Source organism: Dendrobium catenatum, unplaced genomic scaffold, assembly GCF_001605985.2.
Source record: "Dendrobium catenatum unplaced genomic scaffold, ASM160598v2 fragScaff_scaffold_1058, whole genome shotgun sequence".
NCBI classification, from domain to species: domain Eukaryota; kingdom Viridiplantae; phylum Streptophyta; class Magnoliopsida; order Asparagales; family Orchidaceae; genus Dendrobium; species Dendrobium catenatum.
Window position 1 is genome coordinate 249,290 of NW_021319520.1, and position 9,230 is coordinate 258,519.

The 9,230-nt window shown below is 33.5% G+C and overlaps 1 long non-coding RNA gene across 1 annotated transcript in view; it reads right to left on the reverse strand.

Annotated features, from left to right (window-relative positions):
• Positions 1-3,598: 3,598 nt before the first annotated feature.
• Positions 3,599-9,230, reverse strand: part of LOC114580495 — a 19,228-nt gene continuing 13,596 nt past the window's right edge. Inside the window, exon 2 of the long non-coding RNA XR_003701931.1 lies at positions 3,599-3,881. This is a non-coding gene — a long non-coding RNA (uncharacterized LOC114580495). The remainder of the gene's footprint in view (positions 3,882-9,230) is intronic.

A 9,230-nucleotide genomic window follows, 5' to 3' on the forward strand; every position in this document is an offset into this window, starting at 1 on the left:
TTGAGTAACTGTGCACACACACACTGGGGGAGTGTTTAAAATTATAATTTTTTAAACTAATCATACTGTATGAACTCAATTTGTATGGGCCGATATGTTTAGTTATTTTTCCCTTCGAATAGACAAACAAATTGTAGGTAGAAAATTTTTCGTACGTACACCATCCAGATTATGAATTAGACAAGTCCCTTTTCGTCCAGATGAATTTGAGAATTTTCTGAATGGGTTATACTATATAATGTCGTCATCATACATACACCATCCAAAGTATGAATTGGATGGGTCCCTTTTTGTCCAAATGAACTCTAAATTTTCTGGATGGATCATATTGTACGATGTCGTCATCATACATATTCCATTTAGAGTATGAATTAGACGGGTCACTTTTCGTCAAGACAAACTCTAAATTTTCTGAACGGATCATACTATATGATGTCATCATCGTATGTATGCCATCCAAAGTACAAATTAGATAGATCCCTTTTTGTCCAAACAAACTCTAAATTTTATGAATTGATCATATCGTATAATGTCATCATCATACGTACATCGTCCAGAGTACAAAATTGTGGGTTTTCTTTTTGTCCCGACGAAGATGAAAAATTTTGTAACTATTTGTATAGTATGAACTGGACGATCATCGTGTACGAAGGCATTTCATGCACATTCATAAAAGGTTTGTACAAAACAATTTTTGAATTATTTGTATATATGAACATACAACCGTACTCGCTCAATATTGAAAATTTTAGTTTACTGGATGGTTTTTTGTGTCTTTCATATAAAATGTCTTTTAAAACTGATGTAAAATGAGTCATTCTTCATAAATTGAGGGAGATTTCTTGTAAGTGGAGATTGTAGGGTTCACAAGGTTACTCAAAGGTAAGGATCTCTTTGTATTTTTCGTGATCACTCTTTCTTTCTTCATTCTAGTTGCTCGTGAGAAGATCTTTGAAGAAGATTCAGTACTCTGCCGACACTTGGAGGGTGTGAACAGATGATAGTACTCTGCCAATATTTGGAGGGTGTGAACAGATGATGGTAATCTACCGAAACATGGAGGGTGAACAGACGATGATACACTGTTGACACTTAAAGAGTGAAAATAAATGACAATTCTTTATAGATACTTAGAGAGTGTGAAAGAATGATAGTTCTTTGCCGCACTGGGGATTGGTGGAAGAGAGAATTTATAAAGGCTTCTCCACCTTGCTGTGGGGGCAAAAGGAGAGACACTTTGATAACAGTGCGATACCTGAAAAGGGAGTCTTCAGGGAGTGGATGTAGGTTGTGTTTGACCAAACCACTATAAATCTTTGTGTCTTTTATTTTCTATAATTTATTTTCTGTAATTTCTTTATTGTGGTTGAAAAGCTTTTTCAAAAAGATAATCACTTTTAAAAATTAACAAAAATAGTTTTCTAATAAAAATCCAAGAGAATTTTTTAAATTACCAATTCACCCCACCCCCCTCTTGGTTAGCCTTGGGACAATAGCTTAGGTTTAACAACCTATACGGAATTAACACCTCACATTTTCATACTCTAGACGGCGTATATACAAAGGAAGGTTTGTATAGTACAAACTGTAAAAAAAAAATTTTACTTGCAATTTGTTTGACTGCTCAAAGGGGAAAATTATTGAATAAATCATCCCATACGAAATGACTTCGTATAGTATGAATAGTTTAAAAAATTACAATTTTAAACACTATCCCAATGTGTGTGTGCATAGTTACTCATTTACAATCACACTCTCTTAGACTCAATAGATGAAAAACACAGACTTCATTTATAATAAATCCAAATCTAATCTAATTTGAAGTCTTTAATAATCTGGATTATGATTTACCTGAAATATTAGTACTCACAAATAACAAAATAATACATACAAAATATGTTAGGAGAAATTATAATTAAAATAATAATATTTGGAATCATTAAAAATATATATATTGCAAGAATATCAATAATTAAAAAATTATATTGCAACTATCTCAATAGTACCCTTATCTATGGATTTTATAGGGGAAGGCATACGAGGTAATGTTATTTATTTACAGATTACTGCTCCATGTGTGACCAATCTGGTGATAAGGTGGCTTAGCATCTGCAAAGGGCACTATAGGGTAAATATAAGGTTGGAAGAAGTCAGAGTTATAGTCAGTAAATAACAATCCTATATAGAGTTATTAGTGAAAGATCATTAACTTATAGCGGTAGTAGATTTAGAATTAGGTAGTTGGCTAGGTCAATAAGAGGAGTTTAATGGAAGTCTATCATAGTATCCAATGAAGCTCAAATGTAGCCTAATGCGTAGAGTCTGACTCGTTTAGAAGAGAAAGAGGCATTGGATATGATGACACATACAACATTTATTTTTGTAGTGTCCCATCATATTTAATTTGATTCTAGAGCCAACCATTAATTTCTTTCTGAGTATGTTATACACACTCTAGGTATAGTTCCTATTTGTTTGCCATTTAATTTGTCTACTTTATTGCTCCCTAGAGATGATGTGATTTCTAGAAAGTTGTATGAGTGTGACATTCAAATTTCAAATTGGAAGTTAGATCAAAATTGATTATTTTACCTTTGAAGGAATTTGATGTAATTATGGGCATGAATTGGTTGAAAAAAAAATGAAGCCCAAATTGAATGTTGTAAGAAAAGGGTAAGTTTGTGTGTGAAAGGGAAAGTGTTATATTTTAAATGCGTCTTATTATTCTTGATTTCTATGCTACAGTCAATAAGGCCTAGAGAAAATGCAATTATATTTTCTTGTCCTACATGAGAGATATGAACAAATTAGTTAAGGGTATTGAAGATGTTCAAATATTAAAAGAGTTTCTTATTATCTTTCTTAAGGTGCTAGCTGGATTGCCTGTAGAGAAAGAAATATCATTTTGCATTGAGGTGGCTTCGAATACTTATCTGTTATTGAAACCCCCTTATATAATGGCTAATTAATAGTAATAACATTAAAAGAATTGAGCCAAAAATCATTAAAAAGAACATGATCCAAATGTTTCCATAAATGACCCCTATCCCAAGTGAAATTATTACCAGAAAAATCAATATCAATTAAATTACAATCCAAAATCATGTTACTAAATTCCTCCATAGAGTTATAAGAAGTGGAAGAACCTCCTATCCTATCAGAAGGATTAGTAATAACATTAAAATCACCACCAACAAGCCAAGATAAATTACAAAGACTATGAAAATTTATGAGCTGATCCCAAAGAATTTTCCTAATATAATGAGTAGGAGCAGCATACACAAAGGAAGCACAACAATGGAAAATAAAAACCTCCACATTACAAAGGAAGTTACCATAATGTTAATTTTAATAGGATCTTTCCATAAAACCCAAATTTTATTAGCCACATTCCAAATAACATATTTAAAACCCAAAAATTGAGAGGCACTAATTAATTTATTAGGAGAAATAAAAGGCTCAAGCAAAATAAGAATCAAAACATTATAAAGCTGATAAAGGTTCTTAACTCTTAATCTAGTAGAGGGACAACCAATGCCCCTAACATTTAATGCACTTAAACATAAAAAATTAAATTAATGAGGAGTATGTGAGCGGGTGGTTCTAAGAGAATGAAATATTATATTTTGTTTCTAACTGCCTATTTTACTATGAAACTTAATATAACTAGTATTAGTGCCATCTTTAGCAAAACATTTAGCCATAATATCCATATCCTTAGTATTAGTGAAAGCATCACTATGAGAGTGTAATTTTAAAAGAAGCTTACTATCATCAGCCAAACCTTCCTGCCATACCTTTTACTCTAAGTTACAACCATCATCTACAACTGATTTACCTTTGCCAACATCACCATCCACCATATCATTTTGATCTTTCTCCTGAGCAATAATAATAGATTGATTAGAAGCCATATTAGTAGAAATATTTATAACCATCATAGAGTCCATATCATTCCAGATATTGTTAGAAACACATAAAATAGTATCTGAAGAAGAAATAATACTTTGATTAATAATACTATCCGACCTTTGCTCATCCACATCTTGACCCTCAATATGCAAAGAAGCGATATAGTTAACTTCTCGATCACAAAGAGTTCAGGAGTATAAAGTTCATGTATAGATTTGTGAGCAGCCTCCTACACCTTAGCAGCAGGGCCCTCAATTACTTGAGTAACATTATTCTCCAAAGTATCCTACAGATTAGGAACATTCCCTCAACCATTAAATTAGGTGCCACATTATCAACATCAACTGAATGACCATCATTTCCATTCAAAACTTTGGGTGAAACTTTCTCCTTATGGAGATTAGGATGAAACCTAAAACACTCATTAACCCCATGACCATGCATCTTATAATGAGAACAAAAAATGGTTAGGTTATTAATTTCCACCTTTTGGAAATAACCATTCAATTTCGAACCTATCCAAATCTCATTCGGATGTTTCTTAGAAACATCCAACTCAACTATAACATGAGCCACTGAAGGTCTAGATTGATGTAGTAGCTTGGTTAGTTTGTAATGGTCAACCAAAAATTGAAGCCAAGACAAATAATATCTGAGAGTTAAAAAATTGCAAGTCTAAATTCAAGAAAGAAATCCACAAAGGCAATATAGAAGATTCCTTATGCACATCAAAATTTGGTGACCATTTGAGTAATCTCATTTGACAAGCTTGTATATAATACGATCTCCTTTAGAAAATGCGACTGTAATCAAGATCGTTGGTAAGTTGTATCGCAATATGTCGTGGATCAAACAAACCAATGTGAAAGGAACCAGACTGTTTAAGGTTCAAAAAAAACTTTTGAAACATATCTAAATTTGGATGATGAAGAATAAACTTACCAACTAAGGTGGGAGCAAAAGGCGCAACTAGCTGCGACACCACAACCTAATTCACCCCCTCTTGGTAGCCGTGGGACATTTACTTAGGCTTAACAACCTAATTACTAGACTCAACAAGCATCATCAAACATTAGGGCAGGACAACCCTTAAAGGAAGTATGCATAAGATGAACCTAAGTAGAAAACAAAGATGAACCCTCCAAAACATCCTTAAAAGAATGGGTTTTACCATCTGGAAACGAAGATAACGCTGGGATAGATAACATCAGGGATGCCATTTCCCACCACCAAAAAATACCAGAAAGACCTCAAAATAGAGTGCAAAAAAACACCAAGAAATAGCAAAGAGAAGAAGAAAGCACAAAAAAACTCCAATAAATCCAGGAGTGAAGAGAAGAAGCAGAACTAAAGGAGCCCTAAGATCGCCTCAGAATTTCCCTGAAAGCTAGAGAGACATTGCCCCTTACTTATATGCTCGAAGTTAAAACTTTTGATGCAAGAATTGAATATTTAATTGCAATAATTTTTAGATAAGGGTTTCATCAGACCAAGTGGATCCCCATGGACAGCTCCTATATTATTTGTGATGAAGAAAGATGCGTCTTTGAGGATGTGCATTGACTATTAAGAATTGAATAAGATAACTATGAAGAATAATATCCACCATTTTATAAACATAATTTATTTAATCAGTTTAAAGGAAATAGTTATATTCTCTAAGATAGATTTGAGATTTAGTTATCATTATTTCAGAGTGAAGGATAAAGATGTAGTGAAGACTTCTTTTAATACTAGGTACGGGTTATACACATTTTTGGTGATGCCATTTGGAGTGGCAGATTCAATAACGATATTCATAGATTTCTTTAATTGGGTGTTCATGGAATATTTGGATCAGTTCATTATTATGTTTATTGATAATATTATGGTGTATTCGAAGATAGAAGAAGACCATGTAGTACCTTTGGGATTAACATTTGAGACTTTGAGATAATAATTGTTATATGCTAAGTTCTCTAGATTTTTTTGGGTAATACAGTTAGAAAATCTATAGATCTCAAAAAGTGCATGCTATGGTAGATTGGACAAAACCAACTTTTGTGATAGAGGTTAATTATTTTTTAGGCATAGTAGGCTATTACTGGAAGTTTATTATGGGCTTCTCATAGACTATAATCCCTCATACAAGATTCATGCAAAAGGTCATTCCATTTGATTAGAAATCTAAGTGTAAAGCGAGCTTCTAAAAGCTGAATGAGTGTTTGGTGCCAGCTCATATCTTAACTATTCTATCTAGAGTTGAAGGATTTTAGGTGTAAAGTGATGCTTCTTTGAAGTACCTAGGATGTGTGTTATAGGAGAATGGGAAAGTGATTGTTTATGCTTCTAGGAAATTAAAGCTACATGAGAAGAATAATCTAACTCATGACCTAGAATTAGTTGCCATTATATTTTCTTAAAATATTTTTAGATATAATATATGGGGTAAGGTGTGAGATTTACATTGACTATTAGAGTCTAAAGTACATTTTCACTTACAAGGAGTTGAATTCGAGGCAAAGAATATGGTTGGAGCTAGTTAAATATTATAACCCGGATATCATTTATCAACCCAATAAAGCTAATGTGGTTGTTGATGCTTTGAGTCAGAAGTTTATAGGAATAGTAGCTAATTTATTTACTTATGAGCAAGCATTGATCCAAGAGGAGAAGTTGGGATTAGAAGTGATATATCCATCTAATGTGTTTGGCAAAGTTATTTCCCATATGATAATTCAATCTTCTTTGCAAGATAGTATTAAGGAAGCTCAGAAGAAAGATAAAGAGCATATGACATTTATAGAACAAATTCATTATAAAAAAAGATATCTCAACTACATGCAAATGATTATGGTATAATATTCTGGTGATGGATTATGGTTCTAGATTGTTATAATTAGTGAACGTAAATCTAACATGAAGCCCACTATTTTGGGTATACCATTCATCTAATCATTATTCATATGTATTATAATTTTAAGCCAATGTTTTGGTGTCCTATGTTGAAGCAAGAATTAATAAAGTTTTTGTGGAACATGCCAATTGGTAAAAGCTAAACATTAGAGACCCAGTGGATTATTCTAACCCTTAATTATCCCTAAGTAGAAGTGGAAAGTGATTAATATGAATTTGGTTAACAGCTTTCTTTGGTTTAGAAAAAGTCATGATGTTGTATAGGTAATGGTTAATTAAGTCTGCTAATTTTCTACCTTTGAGGCATATGAATTCAGTTTATGAGTTGGCTCAATGTTATATGAAGGAAATTGTTAGATTGCATGGAATATTTAAGAGGGTCTAGGATTGAGGTTGAATTTCAATATGACTTTTCATCCCTAAATAGATGGACAATCAAAGCGAGCTATTAAGATATTAGAAGATTTGTCGAAGTTATATATTATAGAAATTAGAGGAACCTGAGAGAATCATATACCTATAATTAACTTTCCTTATAAAAATAACATCCAAGATCTATAAGTATGTCTCTATATAAATCTTCGCATGGATAAGTTACAGAAAACCACTATGTAGGCAATGTTATATATAAGATTAGATTGATCTAAAAAGGTTAGATCAATTCAATATAAGTAAAGGAAATATTATGTGAAAGTGCTCATATGACACTAGAAACTGCTCTGATACCACTTGAAAGTTTGTTAGGGATGTTAAGCCCTATAGAACTGGCCCAAGCTAACCAAGAGAGAGGTGAATTGGAAAACTTTAAAACCCGAGATAAAACTCCAACCAAAATCACCACAAACAAAGTGCGGAAGAAAAATAAATGCGGAAGCGATAATAAGAAAAGAACACAACTAATTTATAGTGGTTCGGTCAAACCTTGACCTACATCCTCTCCTTGGAGGCACCCTCTAAGTATTGCACTAAAATCGTGACTCTCCTTTAGCCCCCACAGCTAGGCGGAGAAGCCCTTATAAAATCACTTCCACCTTCCCCGGTGCGGTGGAGTCACCGGGTCCTTTGATACCAAAGAGATCTTCTGCTTTGGTGAACTTACCTCGAGACAAGCCTTGAATCCGATGGTACTAAGGTGCGAGTTCGCCGGAGCAACAGTGTGGAATCCCCTCCACACTCCCTTGAGTTCCCCCCTCACAGGATCTTCTCCCTCTCAAACTCCACCCTTTCCTCTCTCCCTTTCCAGCTCTCTCTTCAAGTTTCCCCCACAAGAACGAAGCTATAATGGCTGCCAAAGACTCTTACAAAATTTTCCATGCCATAGCTTAAATAGAAGCTCTCAAAATGAGCTCATTAATGCAAGTTGCCGATATTATCGTCCAGGATGATAGGCATATCATTCTGGCCGATTAGTTCAAATATGAGGAAAATCGTCCTGAATATCGCTCTGAAATAAAGCTGGACGATGTCTAATCGGCCCGGACGATCTGGAGATCGTCTAGGACAATTTGACCATGTAATTGCTTTCCTTAAATTCTAGAGAAATTTCAGAAAAATTAACCTGGATCGTCCTGGACGATATTTTATAGTCCTGGATGATCCTCTGGATGATGTCCAAAAATAGGTTATTTATAAATAGATCTAGCGGCAGATTCTTGCTGAATTGTGCCTATCGTCCTGGTCGATACAAAATTGTCCAGGAGGATATATTTTGCATAATGACGGCTGCTTTAATGAGGATGCCCTAATTAGGATTTCTACTTTTGTCAGATCATCCAAGACAATATAAATATCATCCCGGATGATGTTACCAAAAATAGAAATCTTTTAGGGCACAACAGAAAATCTTCCAAGTTACAAACCATTAGATGCCACACCAAATAAAACAGACTCAAGAAAGGAAAAATATTACAAACTGACACAGACCTCAACTACCCAATCTTGAGCTGGTTCCAAATTGCAGTCTGATCATGTGGACCTGAAATGTTAGCACATAAGGCAATCGTAGAGAAATAAGAAATGTTTGCTATCATCAAAATTATAAACCATAGATCTGCAACAATCTCCCCCTTTTTGATGATGTCAAACAATTCAATTTGAATTTTCAAAAAAGTAATATCTCCTAATCTCCCCCTCACTAGAATAAACCCATTTAAAAAATAGAGGAGATAAAAATATTTTTGTTATTTTAAGTTTTTTGAAAAGAAGGATACAAATTCAATAGAATATTCTCCCCCTTTGACATTATTAAAAAGAGAGGAGGAACGAAAAATAAAACACAAAAAAACATTTCCTGATCTAGTGAGAAAATAAAATATTCTTAAAATGATAAAGTTACCTCTTGGTTTTAATCAAAATCATAGTAGAGTTGAATTTGACAACGCATAACCCAGAAAACGTTAAAAACTCAGAAATTGATAATCCAA